General features: G+C 47.4%; 2 long non-coding RNA genes across 2 annotated transcripts; one reads left to right on the forward strand and one right to left on the reverse strand.

Annotated features, from left to right (window-relative positions):
* Positions 1-201: 201 nt before the first annotated feature.
* Positions 202-2,749, forward strand: LOC123801550 (uncharacterized). Its single transcript, XR_006782260.2, has 3 exons — positions 202-493; positions 2,417-2,554; positions 2,645-2,749. It is a non-coding gene; the product is annotated as an uncharacterized LOC123801550 (long non-coding RNA).
* Positions 2,750-12,372: 9,623 nt separating this feature from the next.
* On the reverse strand, positions 12,373-23,572 carry LOC123801572 (uncharacterized). Its single transcript, XR_006782261.2, has 3 exons — positions 23,187-23,572; positions 22,493-22,606; positions 12,373-13,033 (listed from the first exon to the last, which is right to left on the reverse strand). It is a non-coding gene; the product is annotated as an uncharacterized LOC123801572 (long non-coding RNA).
* Between the last annotated feature and the right edge of the window lie 2,419 nt (positions 23,573-25,991).

The raw sequence follows: 25,991 nt of genomic DNA on the forward strand, positions 1-25,991 counted from the left end.
AAAGAATATCTGGTGGAGCAGAGGCCAGGCAGAGTAGAGCAGGAAGAAACCTCAAATAGAACCAAACAAACAAGGCCTGGAATATCTTCAGAAGTTGCTAGCACTCTATTGAGACACACTGTCTTTTGAAAGACAAGGACAGTTGGAAACTTCTTACACCACCAATGCCCCCCCCCCCATGAAGGCAAACACTTTCTCCCTCTGCAGCTCATGGCTGTTATCACCCCATCGCTCACATGCACAGTGCTCAGCCTCGCCCATGCCCGGATCCCGAGGGACAGCTGCTCGGAGACCCACCCAGAAGCTGAGCTGCAGGGTGAGCAATGTTTTCCACTGTGAGCGGGCGCCCGGCTAAGCTGCATGTGGGTGAATCATGAAAGCCTGAACAGGGAGATGGATTAGGGCTAGAAGGGAACTCCACTTCATAAAGCTTGTGCCTCCCCTCCCCCACCAAGAACAGGCCTGGAAAGGAGACCTACCACTTTCCAAATAGGTAAGGGAAAACGCAAGTTGTTCTTTCTCTCTCTTTTTTTTCTTTTTGCTGAGTTTCGAGTCTCTGGAAGGCTCACATGCACCTGGCAGCTGTTGGCTTCCTGAGCCCGTGCACACACACACACACACACACACACACACACACACACACACACACACACGAAGTGTAGGGACACAATGAGGCCCAGGACAGCAGGTCTGGAGTGCAATCGCTGTCCGTTCAGATGTAGCTCTCCGCTTCCTCGTCGTGTTACCCTGTCAGGCACTTCCCCTCTCCCCACTCCGGCTGCCTTGCTGGGAAGCTTTGAGGAAAGAGTCCCTGTGGCAGGCAGCGGCGGTATCCAGGCCAAGTGGCTGGCACAGAAGAGACGCCCTATGAGTCTGCTCCGACAGAGTGAATGTATGTCTTCTCAGTGTCTAGCACTCAGTCGTCAACTTGCTAAGTGCTGATTTTGTCCCTTTCCTTGTCCAGAGGAGCCCCCACTGTGGTGCTGGTTCCCATAGCTCTGTCTTTCTATCAGGCGGAAAATACAGCTTGTTGGAGGGGCCGGGTCATCTCTACCAGGTGCTGGGGGAGAGTCTGCAGACCAGGTTTCCAGCCCCGCTTCTGTCACTAAGTAGTTGTGCAGCTCTGCACGGGACTATTACAGTTTCCTCTTGCCTCCTTCTGAACCTCCATGTTCTCCACGTTTAAAAGGAGAGCACTGGGACTAGATCCAGAGTTGAAAGCCATTTTGTAGCATCAAACCCCTTTCTTCACAAGAAACCGTACACAGAACCTCAACCCAATGAAATAACTCAGGGTAGGGGACAAAGGCCTAAATCTGAGTCTGCTCAGCTCCCCAGCTCACCTGCTATTAGAGGTTGAATGGAAGGCACCCCCCTGAGGAACCCTTAGAGTTCCCTGGAGCACAGTTAGAGAATCGCCTTCATGTTCTAAATAAATCGCATTTATATTCTAAATCTGACATTTTGTGATTGTTTACAGAGTAACTCAGGCACATTTTTGAGCCTGACAAAGTTAGATCAAAGCTGATATGTAACACTTATCAGAAAGAATACAACCGAGACTCCTCCATACCCAGCTGCTCAGACTTGAGCGCTGGGAATCAGTCGCTTGGCAGGAAGTCCCTCTTAACTGGTTTCAGCTGGAGACTCCACAGCCGTGGGGACTCTGCAGCACTGGGGGAGAAGAGAGAGGATGGGGAAGTAATGTGGGAAAAAGTGCGATCTTATCCTGAAGAGAGCGTCCTGTGCACATAAAGCATTTAGAGGAGAGGGTAGAAATAGAGCCTGCAATAAATTAGCCAGCAGTAAGAGACGGGTGGGGTGCAGGGGAAAGAGCACGAGGCAGGAAATCAAAACACCCAATCCCGGGTAGGCATCAACTGGTGACCTTGAGCAAGCCACACCTGTGTCTCAATTCCCTCGATGGCAGGGCTAGACCAGGTCACCTCGAGGGGACTTTGCCAGCCATAAACTCCTGCGAAGAATTGCAGGCACTTGAGAATGTTGATAACAACATTGTCATTGTTAGCATTTTCCAGCTACTTGTGTTCGATAACCCTAGTCTGCAACTGTGACATTAGAAACCCGTCTGCGGCCACTGTCAGGGCTTGGGGTCTGCATGTAAAGAAAAGGGGATGGCTTTGAATCTGTAAGACCGGTCTGTACAACATCTCCTGAGGCCTTTATGATATGGGTCAAGCAATCTTGGCGTACATGGGCACTTACCATGTCCAGGAAAGGTGGATAAACCCATGCAGGCTGGTAGAATTGTCTAATTATCTGCAAGGATTTGCCATGGCTCTGTTGCTTGGCTAATGTTTTCTGAGGTCACACTTGGAGGGTCTCAGATGTACTGTTTATGCTATTACTTTTCCTTTTTTTTTTTGTAAACCTCCTAAACCAAATGACCCGGAAGTTGGAAGCAAGAGGAACCAACACAGAGAGACAGGGAAACTCGATGCATTCACTTAACCCTGGGTGGGACTGGACGAGGCTTCTTCAGGTCACGGGAGACTCTTACAAGATGACCATTTACCTAAAGGAGGCAGTGAAGGTACATGCAGTGTCTTTAAGGAGATCACGTGTCTTGGCTAGGTAATTGTTTGCAATGGCATTCCATCTTGGTTCCTTTCGTCTCCTTCAGCTTTTCAGTTTCAGGCCTTATCAGGACTAACAAGGGGGCCCCTGGTTTTACGTATCCAGCTTTGCCAACAGTGGGGAGCAGAGACACGCAGCCTGGTAAGAAAGGCTATCCTGCACTCACTCATTATGGACAGAATGCACCCCTGTATATGTTAGAATACTTTCAACTGCAAGTAACAGAATGCCCAGCTCCAACCAGCTTTAAAAACAAGGATATTTTTATCTCATATGATAAGAAGCCCAGCAAGCTCCAAGGGGATTAAAGTTGTGGCTTGGCAATGTCATCAAGAAACCCAGTTCCTTCCAGCTTGTGGCTCTACTGTCCTTGGGATGTTGGTATTGGCCTCAGGCAGCTCATCTCATGGTTTTAAGACACTTTCAGCAGTCTCAGTTTCACATCACAGCGCAGGGCCATCATTCTGTGCTGCTGCTCAGAACCCCGTGCTCAGAGGGGCCCCACACTTGTTCTATGCTTTGCTGTCGCCTTCTTGAAAATCTTAATAATTTCATCTTTGAACTCAGATTCTGTGAGTGAAGTTCTGTAGGACAATGGAGCATACCCAAGAACAGAGGAGACAGACACAGCATGCACATCCCGCTCCCCACCCTGCTGCCCCATTCATAGGCAGCGTCCGTGAGGCCCTTGAGCAGAAAATCCCAGAGGACCCACATGCATGGGAGTCCAGCGAGACTCAAAACCAGTGCCAGGTAAACATGATCAGCCTATGTTGAGTAAGTGAGGGCACTGATGGCCGCTGGAAGCGGGCTTTCTGTGCAAACCAGAACTTGCTTTGAACACAGAAAGAAGACAGCAGAGTTCTAAGAAAACATGAAAGACCAAGGAACCCTATGCAATCCTTCTGACTCATGTCACTTCCCTGTATTGGCCACTTACTATGAAAATGATGCCATAGAAAGGAAGACAGAAGTGGTTGGTTAATACACCTGCGCAGACTATTCCAGAAGAAAACCCAGTAAAACCCCAGCTTATAACTCCAAAAGCCTCAATTTCTTGCCTTGTTCCTATCCCTTGACTTCCCCCCACACACACGCTTTCTTTTATCAACAAGCAGCAGGGCAACTATCTGAGTTGTGTGCAATAGTTTATTGCCCTGTAAATGTCTGTCCGGAATAGAATATCCTCTCCTAGAAGCAGTTCCATCCGGCCCCTGGCTGGCTGGCTGGGGCCCCTGTTCCTTTCTAAAGCAACAGCTAGAGCAGCTGCTCTCCAACCTCGTCTGTCCTCCAAAGATCATTTTGTGAAGAAAACAGAAGCAGCTGCCCCAAAGCTGAAAGGAAGACTTCTTTTTTACTGTATGCCCTTTGTAATAGCTAAATGTCTTCCCACGTGCATGGATAACCTACAAAAAGTATTTAATATGTATATTTCTTAAAACCACCTACTCTTACTTGCTTTTGAAAACAAAAACACAAATGCAAATCTTTCACGAAAATTAAAGAAAAATACTAACTTCTGGAATTACTCTAATAAGAAATATCGTGAGTTAGAATTCATCCTGGAAAAAAATACAGCTCTTTTCTTTTTTTTTTTTTTTTAAGATTTATTTATGCATTTGAGAGAGAGAGAGAGCACGCATGAGCAGGAGGGGCCAAGGAAAAGGGAGAGAGAATCTCAAGCAGACTCCCCATTGACTGCAGAGCCCAATGCGGGACTCAGTCTCACAACCCTGAGACCACCACCTGAGCCGAAACCAAGAGTCGGACACTTAAGCGCCTGCAAGGTCCGGGGGCCTCACAGCTCTTTTCAGCAAGTGACATTGCAATGTCCAAGGCTGGTCACCACTTTTCTGAGAGTTTCTTTGAGAATACTGGCAAGCCACTTCTCCGCCTGGACCTGCTGTGAACACAAGCACCACAGAGTTCCCTCTGTCCAGCCCACTGTCACACGACCAGTCCCCAAGCTGGGACCTCACTCCTGGCCAGCCTTCCTGCCCGCCTGGCCTCCTCCTTTCTCAGCACGAGAGGAAGCGGGTCACACGAGGAGCACATGCTGGGAGTAGCCGGGCTGTGCTGGACAGTTTCTTCTTCCTTCTTCCATTATATGCTGTCCTCTTTCAGTAACACCCCAGACCGGCTCACACATGAGCTTGTTGGCGAATGAAGGCTGGAACCAGAGCAGAGCCGAAGATGTGGGAGTTGCCCCCGAGACAGCGGCCCACAGCAGGTGCATGTAGCAGCCAAGGCCAGAGCCCAGGGCACCATAACCACTGCCAAGGGCTCTCTAACACATTCGTGAACTTCCCCGAGTCACCCTTCAGGTACTGCCCAAGACCAACTTTTGTCCAGAAGCAAGAAGGCAACTCTTCTGTCTCTATGTCCACGTAATGGTTCAGGTGACATTTAAAGACAAAACACAACTGTGAGAATCAACCTCCATCATTACAACAAACTTTCTATTTCTTAGATAAGACTGAAGAGTGTCATGGAAGCAGTGTGGTCTACATCAGGGCTTCGTAGCCTCAGCACTGCTGACGTGTTGGGCAGGATAATCCTTGGCTGGGGGGGCTGCCCTGTGCTTTGCAGGATGTGTATTGAGTGGCATCCCTGGCCCTCCCCACTAGAGGCCGGCAGCACCCTCTCCCCTCGGCTTGTGACATCCAAAAGGGTCTCCTTCAGAAAACACTTATCAAGAAAAAAAACTGTTCACAATTATTCTGGCTTTGTAGCCAAATATTATGAGACAGTGAGTGGAACTGAAGCATTCTCCAGTCTGGCTTAGTGGTTTCACAAGATCCGTGGAGCGACCACAATGTCCAGAGCCCAGGAGAGCACGCAAGGTGGCCGCTGGGACATCAGCTCCTTCAGCCTGGTGTCCTGTGCCTGGAGCGCATGGGGAGGCCACTGTGATCCCCCTTCATAGTCCAGCCCCTGTGCCCAGGGGCTCTTGGCTTCTGGCTCTATAGTCAAAACTGGGCTCAGATTCATGTGACTTGGGAAAGGTGCCTTTGTGTCTGTGTGTATGTCTGTGTTTTTCTTTTCTATCATTTTCTTAAAGCAAGTAAACAATACATACACACTATTATAAAGACCTAACAATACAGCATGAACATATATTTATTGTGAGTGCAAAGCCCCCTCCATCTTGCTCCTTTACCCTTGGGTGACATTCCGTTATCATTTCGTTGTGATTTTTCTGGGTCCTTTATCATGTATTTACATAGGTAAGGAAGTAATTAAAATGGTATTATTTCTTAAATGGAATTCTGGGCTTATATTTCTGTGACTTATTTTTAAAGTATTCCATGCCAGTATTCTCTTTTGTTTTTAAACTTATATCAACTTTTTTTTTTTTAAGATTTACTTATTTATTTGAGAGAGAGATATAGAGACGGAGAGCCCGAGCCAGCACGGGGCAGAGGAGCTGCAGAGGGGGAAATCGAATCTCAAGCAGACTCCACGCTGAGCACAGAGCATGCCTCGGGGCTCCATCTCAGGACCCTGAGATCACAGCCTGAGTGGAAACCAAGAGCCAGAGGCTCAAAGGACTGCGCCACCCAGACACGCCTAAATTTATATCAACTTCATCGAAATATAATTTACACACAACAAGATGCTCCTATGTAATAAATGTGTACCCTTAGCTCCTGATCTGATTTTGGTCACTAGAGATTAGATTTGTCTTGTCAAGAGTTTGTTATAAACAAAATCATGCTATCTGTGCTCTCTTTGTGTCTGGCTTCTCTCTCTTAAGATAATGCCTTCTCAGTTCATCCCTAAGGGTTGCATATATCAGTTGTCAGGTCTTTCTTATTGCAAAGTAGTGACCTATCGTATGGCTATGTCCCAACTTGTTTATCCGTTCAGCTATTGATGGGCAATTGGGTTGTCTCCAATGTGGCGCTCCTATGCATAATACTATTATGAACACTAGTGGTCAAGTGTGTATATGGACACGTTGTCACCTCTCTTGGAAAGAACCAGTTCCTCAGAGAGCAAATGCTAAGGTTTATGGAAAGCGTATGTTTAACCTTATAAAAAATGCTAAACCGTGTCCAAAGGCAGTTGTACGAATTGATATTCCCACAGGCAATGCACGAATAAGAGCTCCAGCTGCTCTATGGCCAGCAAGTTCCTGCTAACCTTTCCGAGCTTCCCTATCCTCCGTGATACGGAGATGGCTGTGGTATCCACTTCACAGGATCCGGGGGAGGATCGAATACTGTTGTGCTTAGCCCCGTACCTGGAAAATAGCAAAGCTCAGTGTCTACTTCTATGGGTTACAGATGTCACCATGACATGTATGTTTTAGGTACTTGCCCGACCTTACTTGCCCTTCAGTTATTTTTATATTTTCTCCATTTTTTTCGCCATTAGACTTCTTGAAAAAGCATTTGATACTTTCTGCCTTTTCTTGCTAATTCATCAACCCATGGCCATGTGACCGCTAATCCCACCGATGCTCTGAAAACTCTCTCAATGTCCCCCAGCATTTCTATGCGGATGATTCCTAAACCCGCAGCTTGGTTCCAAAAAAGCTCTCCTGAGTCCAGACCCTGATTCTAGTGTCTGCTGGACATAAGCCCGTTCACGGCCCCAACGTCCTTTCTCCATTTCTGCTCCACAAAGACTTTTTCGGTCCTCCGTACGATCCTCAAACGCCACCTTCTTATAAACCTTCCTCTATCTCTTAATTCCTGGCTTTGCAGAGCACTTTGGATTTCTATTACTAGTATGGCAAAATACGTAGATAAGTATTGCATGTATGAAAATTCAGAGCCTTAGCTCAGACTGTAAAGGAAGAATGCTGCAGTTGAACTTCAAATCTCCATTTTCTTTCATGGGACCCAAGGCAAGTTATGTAACTTTGCTTTCCTCTTCCGAAAACTGGGGGAAAGCATAACACCTACCTCATAGAATTGTTGTGAGGATTAAATGAAGTAATATGTATAGCCCTCAGCACAGTGCCCGACCCATACTAAGTGCTCAATAGAAGTTAGCTTCTCGTTGCAGTAGGGAGAGCACCCCAGATCTGCAGACCAGAGCGTCTCAGCAGTGGTTTTGTCTACGTGTTTATAGGGAGGAGAAGACAAGTCACAGGTGGGTCGTTTCATAGTGAGGATGGCTTTATAATCTGAAGTGTGTCAAGACAAGACAAGAAGTGTCTATCTCTGTGTCCACCTAGTTTCGGAGGACAGATAGTTCAGTAATCCTTTATGAAACAAAGATGGAATTTGGAGGACCAGTCTGGCCTTGAAACAGGTAAACTATGGGGTCATCCACGATCCTTGTGGGGTCACAAAAACAACTGGACAGCTGGTCTTATCTAAGTCATGGGGAAGGGCTGTTCTTTGCAATAAGCTGTTTCCCAGAACACAAAAGGGGAGATTTTGGAGAACAAAAGTTTAGGGGATTAGCCCTCACTGTTTTCTGCAAGTGCCAGGGCTCAGGTAAAGTTCAATATTGCCAGCCTCTACTCTCATTCAACACAATCATGTGGTTGTGCTGGAACAACTATGTCTGGAAATGAGGCAATGGGGATGTCCAGATCCGCGCCATCATCAGTCCAGATTTGATTGCCACGTGTTAAGTTGTCAGCTCAGATTTGGCCACTGTGCACAAATTCAGCTGGAGGCAGAATTGTTCTCTGGGCTGCTAGATCATGATATATGATTGACTCATTTGTTAAGTCAATGGCTGCAGAGTAGCCTTTACAGACATGTTTCAGAGACATTATGAGTTCAGTGGCAGGCCACTGCAATAAAGCAAATATCGCGATAAAGCAAGTCAAATGAAATTTTCTTCCCCCGTGCATATACAAGTTGTTTACACTATGCTCTAGTCTATTAAGTATTAATAGCATATGTCTAAAAAAAAGTCATATCTTAATTTAAAAAGTACTTTATTGCTTAAAAATTTAAAAATTAAAAATTAAAAAAATTAAAAATGTCAAATAAATAAAATTTTAAAAAAAGAAAAAGCAAGGTCTACCTGTGCAACTCTGGACAGGATGCATGCCCAACAGGTGGGGATGCCATTTACCTGTTCTGAGAGTCTTGTGAAAGCAGTCTCTTTTGCAGTGTCATCTGCTTCTGGGGGCTTTCATGGAACCTCAGTTTAAGGTCTCCCACTAGAATGGATTTCCATTCAGAGTATGGCTTACAATTCTTTTTAATTGTGAAACATAAACCCAAGGTTGTACTCCATGTAGTTTTGCAGCAATGTGGTGGTTCAGAGAGCAGCGTAAGGTCCATTCTTCCTGGTTCAAGAATGGTGTTCAGTGGTATCTTTCCAGAAAATCAGGTCTCAGGTAGATCAGGTAAGGACGGCCATGGAGCCTCTGGGAAAGAAGCAGATGTAGCCCGTTGGTGGTAAGTAGGAGTGTATTTAATTAGACTTTGGCAGTATTTGAGGACATTGGATTATATCAGGTTAGGATCCTCTAATGTCCAGGAGGAGCAAAGGGATCTTCACTGGGCTGCTGATTATTTCATAAGGAGACAATCAGTGTTGACTGGAGGGGGAGGAGGAAAGAATCATCAGGGCTAAAGACAAGACTTTGGGCCATGGCAGGTTGACTTCCTGAGTGAGCTTGATGAATTCAAGTTTTAGAGCACCATCAACCTATTTTATTTTTCCAGAGGATTGAAGGTGATAAGGACAGTGCAATTTTTGTGAGAAAGGGAATATTTGTTGAATGTCCCACATAATCTAGGCAATGAAATGAGTTCCTCTATCACTGGAGAAGAACAGAAGGATTCCCCAATTGACAAAAATTCTTTGTAGTAGAAACTACAATGGTAGCAGTAGACCGGTAGTTTGAAAACAAAAAAACAAAAATAAAAAATAAAATAAAATAAAAACATTTTTAATTATCTTAAAAACATAAGACTAAGGTTAGACCCATGTTCATGTTAATAAGACTTTGGCAATTGGATGTAACCCATTTGTCAATAAGACAGGGACAGAGGGAGCTGGCTCTTATCCTTGTCGTGCATTTACATGTCACCAGGATTGTGTTTCTGACCCATGGGGCAATTTGACGTTATCTGCTCAATATGAAGTTTGCAGAAGCAACCTCACCGACATGGAGGAGACCTTTAAGATTACCTTTGCTATGATGTGCAATGTTATGGAGGTTGTGGTCAGGTAAATGGAGGTTGTGGTCAGGTAAGGGACAGAGAAGAGACCCAGTGACCATCTGGGCATCTCCAAAGCTCATTTGACCGGATCAAATTTCCAACATATTTCCAATTAGTTTTATCAGGCTGAGGTATTCGCAGTCAATGTGCCCTAAGCTTCTTAAGTAGAGTTTCCATCTCTAAAGAAGGTTGAGCAATGGGAAGTATGCAGGTAATCAAGGAAATTTTTCTTAAGAAGCAGCTATTATAACATATTTGTCACACGAGGAGTTTCCTTTAATTTTGAGGGTGTGGCCATTATTATGAACTTCAATTTCAAGAATATTTAATTCCTTGGGGAAAGCCTCCAATAGGCCACTGATTTGGGTTCCAGTTTTGGTGGGTGACCCAGACCCACTTTATTTCCATAACATAACTCCAACAGCACATTGACTATAAGACATAGGGTGAAGCCCCCAAAACATGTTTTTCCTTTTTGTTCATAAAAAGGGAAAAGGACAATGAGTCCAAAACAGGGAATGCAAACGTGGGAGGAGAAGATGGAAGGGACGTGAGGCTTTGAAATGCAGGTATCGAAGGAGAGTCACTAAAGGGTTTGGGGATGGTCTCCTTAGCCATGACATGTAAGGGAGACACAATAGTGGAAAATTAGGGGTCCAGTTTCTGCAACGGTCAACTAATTCTGGAAACCTTTGGAGTCATTTTTTTGGTCTCATGAAGAGGGAAATTGATAGTAGTCTTAATTCATTTAGGGAATACAATCTTCCATTTAGTGGGGGTATCATGCTTTAAGATAATGGGCTTGAGGACTGCATCATTGCATTCTGCTTTTAGAGAGCTTATGGCCCTTTCAGGGAAGAGCTTGCAATAAATAATGGGTGGTAACCAATGAGCTGTCAAAATCAGGGGAGTCATGAAAGGGAAAAGGTGTGAGCAGGAAGCCAAGGATCTCAATAGTGAGGTTGTTGCAGGAGCCAAGAATGTTGATAGTCTAGTTGGAAACCTTTCAAGAAGGTTTACCGAGTAGTGAAGCTAAGCAGAAAGCCAGGCTGGGTAGTGAGGGATCCTAGTAAGACAGGAAGAGGTCCAGAGAAAGGCAGTCATGTGAACAATTATCAAGTCCCTCCACAGTATGGCTTTTGTACGAGGGGCGGGGGTGGGAAATGAGAAGTGTTAATGGTAGGATGTGTTGTACGTGGTCCACTAGGAAGGGAGCGGGGTGCCCATTCGTGGGAATGAATGACTATCTCCTCTTGCATGTTAGTGTAGACACAGGGGAGGGTCCCTCAGTGAAAGTCATCAGGGAGATGGAATTTGGATTCTTGTTCCCTTTTAAATCTTAAAGCCAGGCTTCCCAGCTCCAGCATCCTTTCATTGATGTTATCTGCAAGTGTCTCTATGGGGGTTCGGAGGTAGCAGACTGCCCTGGCTTGATTCTCCTAATTAGTTAAGTTCTAAAGGCTTCGGTTTGCACTGTGTTGACTTGACCTTTTCTGCAATGGTGTCTCCATTGTGGAGCGAGTGTACATTTTCAGAGAGAGGAGTATGTTGTTTGTTTATAGTACATTTTTGGATAAAATCTCTAATTCCTGGTTTTAAGCCGTTTACAAAATTGGTAACAAAGAGCAGCTAGTTATCAAGAGCAAGACTGAATTAGTTCTTCCCAGCATCTTCTAGTCTATGTCTGCAGGGGTGGGCTCACCTCTTTGCCACCGGCAATCTTGTATTGTTGGCCATCAGTTTTTGAGAGAAAACAGTGGGGATGGATTCCAAAGTTCCTCCCCTGGGGTTTTTAGGCCAATTGGTGGTTTTGGCCTATAAACCCCAGGAGTGTTCTGATCTTTTTGGAAGGCCCTGATGAGGCCCATCTGGCTTTTTCAAATCATACTGGGCAGCTTTGGGACCTACCAGCCGTGGCACAAGTTGTTATAAATCAGGAATCACAGGTGAATATGTCCTGAGGACCAGTCTGAATTAATTATAAACCCTTCCCTACTCTTATTGTCTGGAAATTCTTTACCAAGAGCACAGAAATCTGAGTAAGTCCTTGTTCAGGTGGGCATTCAGGTCGGGAGCTTTCCATCATAGATAGGAAGCACCAATAGTACAGGTTATGACGGGGAGTGGGGAGGCAGAGAACTGCTCATGAGAGAGAACACTGAGAGAGACATTCTTAAGTACACTTTGAGATAGACTGGAGGCATCGTCTCATTCGTCAGCCTCCTTGTAGAGCACAAGGAGCTCACCATGGAGGAGGAGACATCTTAAAGCCCTGAAATTTGAGGGCGCCTCTTAGATGGGCCAGTTTTAGGAGAGTCTAGGTGCCTCAAAGAGACCACTGCAGTTCTAAGTGTTTCTCAGTAAAACCCTGTCATTTTTTGAGAAAAGGAACAGAATTGTCACCATAGTGGTAAAGCATATAATCAGAGGGGATTTTCAGAAAGGGCTGAGAAGTAGATTCAGAGTTTCCATAGTACCAAGGTTAAACAGAAGCCAGGAAAAGGACAAAACCAAAAGAACACTCAAACCAAGAATCAAACTTAAGTCCCTGCCACGCTACCACAGACAAATGCCTGAAGCTGGGCTCACGTGGGATCCCTGGAATGCCAGGTGAGAAAGGAACATGACAGGCTTGAGGGGCTTCAGCCTCTGGGCGGAGAAGCCTGGGTCCAGATGGGCTTCCAGCCCCATCCAATCACAACACCAAACTGTCAAAGACAAAGGACAAGCAGGTAAGTACACTGATTTTATTCAGACTGTTGCAGGAGGGAAAGCACCCCAGATCCGAAGACCAGAGTGTCTCACCAGTGATTCTGTCTAGATATTTTAGGGAGGAGTAGCCAAGCCAGAGGTGGGTCATTTCACAGTTGGGAGGATTTTGTGATCAGAAGGAGTCTGTCTGTCAGCTGAACAAGATAGGTCTACCTTTGTGTCTAGCAAGTTCGGGGGAGCAAACAGTTGAGCTAATCATTTATGAAATGAAGGTAGGAATTTGGAGGGTCTGTGTCTGGCCTTGGAGTCATCCGTAAGTTTTATGGGGGTCACAAGAAAGATTGGACAGCCAGTGTCTTAGTCTTCTAAGGCCGCCATAACAAACCCCACAGACTGGGGGCTGAAACAACAGACATTTATTTCTCACAGTTCTGGAGGCTGGAAGTCTGAGACCAAGGTGTTGTCAGGGTTGGTTCCTTCTGAGGCCTCTCTCCTTGGTGTGTAGATGACCATCTTCTCCCTGTGGACAGCTCATATGGTTGTCCCTCTGTTTATGTCTGTGTCCCGACCTTCTGTTCCTATAAGGACACCAGTCGTTGTGGATTAAGGCCTCATTCTTATGACCTCATTTTAAATTAATCACCTCTTGAAAATCCTATCTCCAAATGCAGTCACATTCTGAGGTACTGGGGATTAGGAATTCAAGACTCCAGCATATGAATTATGAGGGGATATATTCAGCCGATAGCAGTGAGTCTTATCTAAGTCAGGTGGGGAAGGATAGCTCTCTGTAGTAAGTCATCTCCCAGAACACAAAAAGGGTGGGAGATTCCAGTCACAAAGTTTGGGGGATTAACCTTCCCTGTTCTTCAGGAGCCCAAGACTCAGGTGACGGTGACGTTCAGCACTATCAGGAAGGAGTCCCTTCCTTTGTTCTGCCCCCCTAAAGCGTCCATTGGCTGATGGGAGAAGTGGGTGTAGAAATGGAGAGGGGCAGCCAACAGAATGCAGAGAAGGAACACACCATCAGTGGGGCTGACAGTGGGGGCGATGTGGTGTGAGGTTGACAAAGGAGAGGAGGAAATGAGATCACCAAGCGCAGGAGGCCTGACTCTGAGAGAAGAGATTTTCAGCCATCACCATGAGATGTGGAACCTGGGAGGGTAAGGGGATTTTTTCCCCATGAAGCCTTCACTGTGTTCTGTGTAATACCCAATCCCTCACCGTGTCAGAGCCCCCTCAAGCATTTTTTAGTGAATGTATTCATTACTCTTCACCAGTGGAGCCTGATTTGTGTTCCCCTGTGGTCACCCCCTGCTGAGAAGGGGGGAGCAGGAAGGCTCTGCTCATTGTGTGTGGGTGGGGATCTCTCACCTACCTGCTCCGTGGGCAGGTGTGTCTCATCTCCTTTCCAGACTGTGAGCGCTTTGAACGCGAGGACATTTGCTTCACCCTTCTGTCTCTTTTGTACATAACAGAGGCTTACATATAAGTAACCTCTAGATCCCTTTGAAAATTCTAGAAATTGATCACTTATGAATCAATCTAAACTTTTTTTTTTTTTTTTGCACTTAATTATGTTTTCAATCTGTACCGCGTCTTGGGGGCACAGAAGTTCTAATTCTTCCATACCCCACGTGTCCTAAGCAGACTAAAGCTGCCTGACCATATGAACCCTTCTGGATTTCTGATCAGTGGCAGTGTTGAAAGAGAAAGGCAAACAGGCATCTTGCTTTCCCCTTGCACTGCGGATGGGGGCAGCGAGGGGGAGGGGAGAGAGGAGACGGCATTCTCAGGCCCAGGCCCAGGAAAGGGGGCCACCCTAAGAGATCAGCAGGGTCCTGGGCCCAGCCTCATTAGCATATGCCTTCCCAAAGCAGCAGCTCTTTGATGATCTGATTGTAGTGCCCTGTTTGGAAATCTGATGGGAAATGAGACCCAGAAGAGAGAGACCTGGGGGATGACGGCAGTGGGGTTAGGGTGACAAAGCCATCTTCCCACACTGGCCTCCTCCCTTGGACACACACTGGTGGTGAGGCCTCCGGGTGCCCTGCTTCCTGCCACTGCCTCTAGGGGACAAGGGACATGACAGCAAAGCAAAGGCCTGGAAACCACACAGGAGAGAAAGGCCAGACCCAGCATCTGAGTGTGTTTTCTTTTCAGGAGATGGTGCAAAAGTGAGCAGTAATGACTCGCAGTAACTCCTGCCAGGGCCAGGATTCAACAAACGCCCTTCCAGAGGGGGGGCAGCTGGCGGCTGCAGCCTGAGGCCGAGCCGCCGGGCCGTACGACGGTTTGTATAGCTCTGTTTGGCCTGACAGTTCTCCAGCATAGACAAGCTAGGGGACGGATGGTTTTAAGATCCATTTGTGTACCATTAAATCAAACTGCCTGTCTTTCTAAGGGTTTCTGAATTTCCAACTTTCTAAGCCATCATAGGGGAAAAAGAAAAAACAGAAAAATAAATGCAGTTAGAACATAAAGTTTTCCTTGTGCCAATGTCCTCATATCCTCCCCCTGAAAATGACTCCCCTGGGTATTCACCCTCCACCAAAACATTGTGTTGTCTTGTAAAATAAAAATACAGCCAGCAGCGCAAGCAGATGGAGCTGAAAAAGTGAAATGTGGCTTTCCTTTGACACTGGCCAGTCCACAGCCCTGAGAGGAAGCACCGCATCCCACTGAGAACCTGGGTCTACGAAGCTCTGAAATCGCTTTAATGAAAGCACCTTGGCACTCATCCCTGTCCAAAAACGTTTTCATTAAGATTCGGCTAAAGTGACGTGCTGGGTCAGCAAACACGACCGTGAAACCAGGACCTGGATGCAAAACACTCTTTCTCCTCTTCGCGTCGCTGTTTGCATCATGGCGTTGACGTTGGTCCTGGCATCTGTCCGCAGCGCAAAAACACGCAACCCGGTCTGGCTGCAGAAGCTGCCTGCATGGGGGGGTGGTTTGCACACAGCCGCACAGCAGCAGGGAAGCGTCCTCTGTCTGCCACTTCCTGCCCCAGCCCAGCTGCCCCAGAGATGCTGAGGGCAAAGGAGCAGCCGCCCCCTTCCCACGCAGGGCTGGCACTCCAGCTGATGACAGCAGGGACACAGGGAGATGAAGCCCAGTTCTTGTGAGCGATGGGGAGAGATCCACGGTGCTTCCAACAGATCCCTGGATTCTGGGCTTCATCTCATTTAAGAGAGACATCTGTGTATTTTGTTCAAAGTAAATAAAATCATGAGATGAGAAAGAGGAAAGAGAAATAGTCATGGTTTAATTCTCTGAAGAGAGCAGCTCTCGGGGTCTGGAAAAGAATCGTCCCCTCTCTGCGGATGTACCGACCACGTGAGCACACTGGGCAGCCGCACAGAACCAGGAGCTGGTGCAGTGGCCGTGCCCTTGAAACTAGCTGCTCTGGGTGACCAGGGCTTTGTCCCCACAGCTGGCAGTCGGTAAGGACACGGATCCCTATCCAAGTCACTGGCTCTCCCTCTGTTCCGAGACAAGCCTCTCGTTCTCAGCATAAGGCATCATATTTTCCATGTCCCAGAGCTGGGCCTCTTGTCCTAATGGCCCTGCACCCAGGCCACCCCATGGAATTAGAGACTTCTCAATCTCCTAATGATGGCATGAGAGAAATAGGGACCATGGAAGGGGGAGAAAGGCCAGCACACAGCCTAGGGTCAGAGGGCTGGGAATTCCCCCGTGTGATTCAGCCCCTTGACATCTGCTTCTTTGGGGGTCAGAGCACCAGCGGTCAGCCCGTGATTAAACAGACCGGGCCGGGAGGGAGCCACATGTGACAGCCACACGCTTCTCTGCCAATCTCATTTTCAAACAGCTCTGAGCTCCTTTTTAAACCACAAAATGGCTGGAGCCAGTCTGAGGGCTGTTTACTCATCCTGTGCTAAGTTGATGAGCAGCAAAAGGCAGAAAGACGGGCAAAACCCAGCGAGAGTCTTGGAATGAAACACACACCCGCGAACAAATGATGCCTGGGGCTCGTCAAGCAGCGGGTATATCCAAGTGTGCCCTGGCATAGACTCAAGAGCCCCCAGTCGGCAGAAACTCGCAGTGAGGGTGCCGTCTCCCCATGGAGGGTGGACAGGCTCCAGGAGGGTGCAGAGGTCCCCGATGCAGGAGGTGTGGTCGGAATGTCTCCAGGAGCGTAGGGCAGAGGGAAAGGGAGGTTCTTACAGGGAGCCCCTCGGCCGGGCCCAGGACAGGGGCAGGAAGGCGTCCAGGGGGCTCTCACTTCCCACGTCACTTCCCAACGTGGAATCGGGCCATCCACAAACACACGCGGGAATGCAGGGTGGGGCTGGGCACGCGCAGAAAGCCGGGAGCCGCAACACTGCCCAAGGAGATCAAGGGTCAGGAGAGAAGTACTGTAAAAGGTGACACTTACTCAACAGGTTACTTAACACTGAAGCAAACTGGGAGAAAGGTTAGTTTATATCCGAAGCTTTTCTATGCAACTCTTTCACTCCCTCGCTCATTCTATTGGTTTCCACAGACATTTTAACAAGTTCCCTATCTATGCACCTGCGCACGGATAGGACCCCCGAGGAGACAAAGGGAAGGGAAACACGCTTGGTCATTTTACTTCCAGGCTGTGGCTTCCCATCACTGAGAAGTATTTTTTGTTGCCTGATGAGAATAAACGTTGACACGGACATTCAGAAAACAGTCCTCTCGCAGTGAAGTAAGGAATTTGATCTTATTGGAAGATGCTCCCCTCTGACACCCATGGTCCAGGGACCTCATCCAAGCTGGCCCAGCGGCAGCTGCAAAATTCTTGCTGACCTCAGTGCTTCCTTTGTCTCTTCTATTCTTCAGGTTCTGACAAGTGCATGAATTTTCCCGAAATTTTCATGTAACACAAAAGAAACGTTTGTGCCATGGAACTTTGGGGGGGGGGTTGGTTTCTTGCCTGGGGCTTGTGACCTGTCACTTGTATTCATCTGGGGACACCTGCTACTATCACATGGCTGGAGGAGGCCATGGGTGAGGTAGAGAAATGCCCTGGGGCTGAACTCAGGGGACCTGGGTGTCAGCATCTGTCCTGCCACCCCCTGGCTCTTGGTGCCTCAATCTCACTGCTGTGGGAAAAAAGCAGGGAGAAGGGAAGTGTTCGGTGTGGGGTCTCTCGGCCTTGGCACTATTGACGTCTTGTGACAGATGATTCTTTGCTGGGGCTGCTTTGCTGTGCATTGTAGGATGTGTCTGGCAGCATCCCTGGTCTCTACCTACTAGATGCCAGCAGCACTCCCTCCAGCTGCAACAATCAAATATACCTGCAGTTATTGATAGAGGGGAGGATTAACCCCAATCGAAAACCATGGGTATAGACCAGCACTGTCTAAGCCAGAAGCCAGACCTGGTCACTGAGCATCTGAAAGGTGGCTAGCTCCAACTGTGATGCACTGTAAATAGAAAATATATACTGGAATGCAAACAATTTGGTGAAAAACAAAAAAGAATATAAAATATCCCATGAATATTTTTATATTAATATATTTTGATATTTTATAGTGATTCCATATTGCAGTGATAGTATTTTCAATACACTAAGTTACAGAGGATAAAAATCTTAAGCACGGGATGCCTGGGCGGCTCAGTCGGTCAAGCGTCTGCCTTCGGCTCAGGCATGATCCTGGGGTCCTGGGATTGAGGACCTCCCTGCTCAGCGGGGAGTCTGCTTCTCCCTCTCCCTCTGCCTGCCCCTGCTCATGTTCTCTCTCTCTCTCTCTCAGATAAACGAATAAAATCTTCAAAAAAAATTATAAGCATGAATTTCACCTTTTTTTTTTTTACTTTTTATAATGTGGCTACTAAAAAAATTGAAAATAATGGCTCAATTTTTGGAGCATTGGATTTCTAGTGTTCAACGCAAGTCTAGAGGCTGCTGGCCATGGCGCTCCCTGATCAGGAGCTCAAGTTCCCTGCGAATGACTTACTACCACAGGAGCAAAGCAATCATTTTCCAGCACTATCTGCTGTTGCAATGGACCAGACGGTCGAGGCGTGACAGAGGAGGGACACGGAAGCCTGTCAGAGAATCTCCGATGCTTGGCCTGAGATGCACTGGAGTCTCTCTCTCTTCCTTGATAAACTAAGCAAAATCTGCAGTGTCAGCATTTAGAGGCAACGCCCTGCTTCATCCCACAAAGGAAGCAGCCCCTGCTTCCACATCCTGCTCTGGTCTGCTGATGGAGGCAACAGACCCGACACCCCCACAGAAACCCCGGGAAGCCTGCCGCCCCATGGTAAATTTCCGCTTCCACCAACCCCTAGAGGAGCCCGGGGCCCGCGTGTTCTCTCTGTAACCAGGAGAGCTGGGTCCTAAAGGAACTGGTGGCCAGCTTAATTATTTGATAAGCCAGCTCTCTTAATTTCCACAGTAGTTATGTTAGCTGGACGTTAGGACTCTCCATTACCTATACATGTGGCCCATAGGAATTTCGCTCTAGAAACTAAGGCCATAAGAAATGTTAATTTCTTCATTTCTATTAAATCAAATGAATTCAACCTTCGCTTCTTGGTACTCTCACTTCTCATCCCAGTTTCTGCAGTTGTTCAAAAGGCAGAGACGTTTCCAGGGTCACAAGCAAAGGAGAACATTCAAGGTGGGTCCCCTCTAGTTTCCCCTTATAATCCCTGACATGTCATTGCAGTGACCCACTGGGTACCTTGAAGAGTCTTCATGCTGCCTGTAGGGAGCCAAGTAGCCATTCCCTCCCAGGTTTGGCCACTTTCATAAGAGCTGGACTGTGACAGCCCAGGACTCAAATTTTTGAGGCTCCTTCTAGAATCCCCAATCCACCAACTTTTCCTAGCCACTGGAAAGCACTCTCTCTGCTCTGCAGCATTCTCCTCTCACTGAAAAACAAAACAAAAACAGAACAAAGAATGCCAGCCTCCATTCCCTCCACCCCCTCCCCCACACTCTGCACACACACCCCATCTTCTGGGAGCTAGCTAGCATTATCTGCTAAGTGACTTCAAGCTTTCAAAACAAACGTCAGAGGGTGGGTTTGGAGTCAGGAAAACTCTACTGTCAGTCTTGCACCACAAACCTCCCAGCAAGATAAGGACCTCAAAGATCTGATTTTCTGGGAATAGAGGCCTTAAGAAAAAGACAACAGACACAATGCAATTAAAATCTATAAATTAAGCCGTTTCCACAAGTGGAGAAAGCAAGGTTCGGCGGGGTCAAGTGACTTGCTCCATACTGCATTTCTGGTAAGTGTCAGAGGAGGGACTCAAACCCAGGACCCCTGACTCCACCTAAATATATCATGTCCTGCCCTCCCTCCTCCGTGCTTTATCCCCAGAGTACGAGGGAGCGTGCAAGGAGATCTGCCAGCAATTTGTAATCATATGCTGATGACCCTACGGAGGGGCAGCTGGACCTCCAGCTTCCCATCTCTATTCCTAGAAACACTGTCCTCTAAGGTCATTCTAACGATTATGTGCTTACCACACTCCAGCTGACCAAGTTAGAACACGCTTCCCTTACTTCCTTGAGCATAGCTGGGATTCTCTGGAACACTTAAACAAGACTTTGTTAAGAGCTGATGGGGCGCCCGACTGGCTCAGTTGGTGGAACACACGACTCTTGTTCTCAGGGTCGTGAGTTCAAGCCCCATGTTGGGCATAGAGTTTACTTAAAATAAATAAAGAAATAAAGGCAGACTTAAAAAAAAAAAGTTGAGGTTAACACAGAGCTAATTAGATCATCTGATTTACAGAATGTTTCTCCCAGCTCTCTACAGAAAGGATTTAAAAAATAAAAATAAGGGGCGCCTGGGTGGCACAGCGGTTGGGCGTCTGCCTTCGGCTCAGGGCGTGATCCCGGCATTACGGGATCGAGCCCCACATCAGGCTCCTCCGCTGTGAGCCTGCTTCTTCCTCTCCCACTCCCCCTGCCTGTGTTCCCTCTCTCGCTGGCTGTCTCTATCTATATCAAATAAATAAATAAAATCTTTAAAAAAAAAAATAAAATAAAATAAAAAAAAATAAAAAATAAAAATAAAAAAGGAAATTATTCAGTGAAACCCATAGGTGCTTCCGAGATTCTACAAATATGTGATTCCAACTGCAGGTTTTTGGTTGTTTTTTTTTTTTATTTCAATTGGGTCATTGTGGATGGAAGGGGTCATTAGAAAAGCCAGTTTAGAGGAAGTGTGGAAATGCAGAGGTATATTATCTTATGCAGTGGTTACCAGCCATGGTAATTGGATGGCTGATCAAAGTTCTCTATCATAAAATTATAGAATCAATCTTAAAATTGGAATGGATGTTTGCCATGTGAGTGGCCCACGTCGTGGGTTGTGCAGGAATATTCACTTGGGTATCTGCTTCTCCAGGCTGTGAAGTCTGATAAGGCAGTAAAAACAGAGAATGGTGGCTTATGTCCTCACAAGGGACCAGACTCACAGACCCTATAAATGGGTCCAGCAAAGGTTTCTATTGAGTTTTAAGGAAGAAATGCACTGCCTCACTCAATACTCTGACACAATGCTACATCGATAAAAAGAACGGAGGAGCTCCCTATAAAAAACATAGCTTAAAATATGAGAGAATATGCAATACAAGCAAATAAAAAGCAAGGACACTGTCACTCCTTACAACACTGGGGGCCCGTTAGAAAATTATATCAGTAAAAACTGAGTTTCACAAACACAAGGTTGAATGAAAAAAGCCAGACAAAAGAGTGTGTCTTGAACAGTCCTATGTATATAAAGTTTAAAATGGGCGAAACCAGCTGTGAGCAACAGTCTGGAGGTTCCCCCCAAAATTAAAAATGGAGTTATCACATGACCCAACAATTCCACTTTGGGGTGTAGATCCGAAAGATTGGAAGCAGGGTCTCGAAGAGGTACTTTACCCTCACGTTTATGACGGCACCATTCACAATAGACTGAAAAGGTGGCAGCTACCCAAGTGCTCATCCGTGGACCAGCGATACATCAAGTGTGGTCTATGCGCACAGTGCGATCTTATTCAGCCTTGGAAAGGAAGGAAGCTCTGACACAGGCGACAACATGGGTGGACCTTGAGGACATCATGCTGAGTGACCTAAGCCCATCAACAAAGTAAATACTGTACGATTCCACTCGTATGAAGGTCCTAGAGTGGCCAAAATGTAGAGCAGAGAGTCAAAGGGAGGCTGCCAGGGGCTGGGGGCCGGGGGGTGGGGGGCAGGGAGCAGGGGATGGGGCAGCGTTTCAGTTTTGCAGGATGAAGACAGTTCTGGAGACGGACGGCGGTGATGGCGGCGTGGCCACGTGAAAGTACAGGATGCCCCTGACCTGGACACGTAAACATGGTGAAGATGATAAGGTTTTTGTCTTGTGCCTTTTACCACGATTAACAGTGTTTCTTTAAAAAGAGGGAAGAAAGAGAAAAACCAGGCAAAACGAAACCATGGTGTGAGATACGGGCTCATGCTGGAAAAGGGGACACAGGGCGGGCTCCTGGGCGCTGCCGTGCTCTGTTTCTTGATCGAAGTGCCGGTCATACGAGGTGTTTTCAATTTGTGAACTTATAGCAAATTATACCTTTAGGCCTTTGGAACTTTTCTTAACTTTTCTTAAGCTTGTTACACTTAAATTAAAAGTTTAAAAAATTTATGTTAACAAAAATAAAAACCCGACTATACGAGAAAGGCCACAAAAACGCCAAGATAGTGTAAAGTCTGTAATAACATAGGATAGACCAACTATGAGCTTTTGCTCACATTTTGTACAATCATAGCTTCTGGAGCTCCCAAGTTTATGAAGTAACTTCTATTTTTGCTTTCATTGCCATTTCTGTGAATGGCCAAGTCCACCCGATGAAAATCAGATTTGTTTTTTTTCAGGAGTCCCTACCCCCAAAGTCTGCTTGGCAAAATCCAGGCTTAGTCAGGCAGTCAGAGTGAAAAATGACTAGGGTGTGTGGGGAGCTCGTGGTGTGAGCTTTGTAGGGATTAGGTAAATCACAGGTGCACGCCTACCTAAACCAGCCAGCGGCTCACTCATTAATCAGGTGCTTACCAGGCGGGCGCTCCAAGTTCCCCTCTCGGCCTGGCAGGCTGGTGGCTTTGGACGGGTTCCCAGTTTGGGGCTCCCCTGCAAGGTCCCCTTTTCCACTCCAGCCAAAACTTCTCCCTGCAGGTATCCAGACCATAAGCCCAAGGTTCTGTCAGATTCTATTCACCACTGGATTCCCCAGGCAAAGTGGACTTCTCAGGTTTCCCCTCCCTGGTCTTTTTTTTTTTCTTTTTCTTTTTTTTCACACTTTCTCCAACTTCTGCTCCCCCGCACTGTTCTCACGGCTCAGGTTGTGATCTGAACTGGTTTCTCTATAAGACTGCCCAGATGTCCACTCTCTGCTTCCTCGCCTTTCTCCCAAAGCTTTTATTTGTACTTTTATCCCAAGTTCTTTCATTTACTGAAACGTAAGTCCAGATAAGACATAGAGGGCTCACAGAAGCCAATTTTACATTTCATTTCCTTTCGGGCCTTTTAATCCAGTCTTTTAAAAAATAATAATATTTATGTTTTACAATACGCTGAACACGAAACTCTTGAAATAATGCTTACAACATCTTCATTCACCAAGGAAGATGCCGGGGCTCAGAGAAGTCTTTTGCCTCTGGTCCTGCAAAGTGGGTCAACAAAGCCGAGATGCAGGCCTGCCTGGGTTTGGCATGCGACTCTATTATACCGGGTGTGCTTGGAGCCTCACCTACATTCTGATGAGTCGAGGTCCTACTCTTGAGTGCTTCTGCCATTTTCCCCTAGGAAATGCCAAGACACTTGGAATTCGCTGACTTCCTCCAACCACTGTTAGAACATTAACAGGGAATCATGGAATGTCAAGGATTTAAAGGCCTCTTAGAGGTCTTTTGGTCACACCCTTTTGTGTTAAACATCATCTCTAAGCCCAGGGCCCTCCGTTGACCTTCGATTTTACCCAAATAAAACCAGAGAGCAGATGTGTGCAGCTCAGCAGGAACCAGGCTTTGGGGAAACGTTTCTCCGGAGTTGGCACTGGCTTTCTAGAAGATGTTCTGAAAGCGGAAAGTGAATAACTGCTGAACAAGGCAGAGAAACATCTTCCCAGCCACACCATACCATCTTTAAGTTGGGGGAAGGGGGGCGGGGGGGTTGGCAATAAAACAAACCAAATCTTGAGGTTGAAGAGAATAACTTGAAGTTATCTCCAACCCAGCTCTGTTCCCCGGAGGAAGCCAGCAGGAAGAGCTAGCTTTACCCTTTACGTGCCAGGCCCTTAATGCTCGGGAGCAGGACCAGCTATCTCTGACAGGCCCTCATCGGATCATATGAGGCCCTTTAGAAAGCTACTGCCCATGTCTGGGGCTGAGTCAGCACCATCAGGCACCCAGAGACAAATAGGCCAAAATCTCAGGTCAGTTCTTTCAGATGAGGGGACCCTTCTTATTTTTATGTTTTAGAATTGCTCTGGATTCTCAGAAGGGAGGAAAAAACTCCATTCTCTACAGTTGAGTGGGGGAAAGGTTTATTTCCTAATTACAGACAAGTCTGTGCAACCGGAGAGCCAAATAAAATTTTTAAGAAATGTTAAGTGCTTCTTTTCCATTTCTGCAAGGGAGTGAAAATGGTCTACCTGCTTACATGTCACATGAAAGCCCAGAGCCCGTTAACTCACAGCTCCATCCTACCTTCTCCACTTTCTGGTCTCCTCACCCCTGGACAGGGCAGGGGAGAGCCACGGTGTGCCCCCACTAGCCAGCTGCAGTTCCCCAGGACTTCATGCATCATCTCTGTGACCACCACCCCCAGTCTAAGAAAAGCCAGAGAAGCCCAGAGCTGCACTCCCTTTCACACTAAGTCTCCCCTCCCCCCCCAGAAGCTCCACTGTAGACAACAGTCTAAACTTGTGAACACTAACTTTTGCACTGCTTCCTGCCAAGCAGCAGAGCTCATAACACGATGCTTCACTTTGGCCAGATTTGGGCCTATTGGAAGGAAATAGCGAGTTCCTCTTTTAGCTGCTTTCCATCACTTCTAGAGACAAGCTTCCCAGCTACCAAAACAAAATGTTTCCCAGTTTTTCCTCCCACACCTATGAACCTTGTTCCTTGATGAAGGCCCAGATTCCCCTCGAAACAGAACTGGACTAGGTCCAACCGATTTCTTCAGCTTCTTCAAACATTAACTCAACAGACAGGATTCCAAGGGTTTGTGTGTTCTCCCTCCCTTTCTTTCTGGCCTTTGAGTTGGTTCTCGAGGCTCCGCCGGGGAAGTCTGAGGGGCCTATCGCAGCATGCAGCCCGTCCGTGGGGCAGGAGAAGGAAGCCCCTAGGCGCTCACAGCTGACCCGTGCTGTGCTTGTCTCTCCAGGCACAGTGAGGAGCCTGCAAGGGAGCAGGTGGAAAGGACGGGCGATCCTTTTTTCGGCTGCTAGGTGAGGTTGGTCCAAGGAGCGCTCCTGGACGAGAAGAGTCGTTATTCTGTCTCTGGCAGTGAAACGTTGGAGCCTTTCGCTCCCAGCCAGACATACCGAAGCTGCCTGACTTTTGACATTCCCCATCTCCCCCCACCCCTGCCAAGAGCAAAGACCGGTTCTTTGAGCTGTCTGTAGGGAAAGAGCCAGCTTCCTTGGAAGGAGACTTGCTGGGGACCCTCCACAAAGGCCCCTGGAGGCTGTTCCCAACCTCCCAACCGAGCCTGAAGACTTAAGAGGCAGGAGCCGTTAGGGGGCGGCATACGCCAGCTCATAACTCAGAGCAGCTTCTTTCTGCAATTACAGGGCGCCTCCAAGAGCACCAGCACTAGGGTTCCAGCGTCAGCGGAAAAACAAGTTCGAAAGACACGAGGGGAGGGGCGGGGTGGGAGACAGAGAAACATCCCTCCAAGCCCAAAGCCGTGGCAGTGAAACACCACTCTTGAAAGAGCCAGGCTGCATGTCCTGGCACCTGCTGGGGATCTAAAACTACAAAGATACAGGCTTCTGAGAGAAGCCGACACCTCCTGCCCCATTAGACTGCGTTTGACGGGCTCCTGGCCTCCAGGCAGAGAATCCAGCATGAGTGCCCAGAGCTGAGAACACAGCAGGGTGTGGGGGGACTCAGGGGAGATGCCCCTTGTCACTTCGCTCTTCAGCCTTCTGGAATGAGAGGACAAAGGAGCTCCTTGATGCTGACAGACACTAGGGGACATGCTGGGTTTTACAAGGAAGTATGAAACCCGATCTCACCGATCGGGATATATCATCTTTGCCTGTCTCTGAGGTGACCCAGTTCTGCGACCAGCACTTGGCTCTGAACAGACGTGTATCACGCTCCCAGCTCACAAGCTCGGGCCTTGCCAGAGACAGAAGAACGTGGCAACCTTCCACAAGACAAATGCGAGCTGGCACCTGGGCCAACGCCTCCTGTAAGAGCAGCTCCACATCTCAAAAGGCTCCGGGCAACAAGGATTGGCCTTCGTCCCTCCTCCCACAGCACACCTTTCTGATTCACCAAGGGTCCCACCCAGGGGGAGAGCTCGGGCATGCTGGAAAGAA

The sequence above is a fragment of the Ursus americanus genome, chromosome 32 (assembly GCF_024610735.1).
Source record: "Ursus americanus isolate L20-20 chromosome 32, mUrsAme1.1.p, whole genome shotgun sequence".
Classification (NCBI taxonomy): Eukaryota; Metazoa; Chordata; class Mammalia; order Carnivora; family Ursidae; genus Ursus; species Ursus americanus.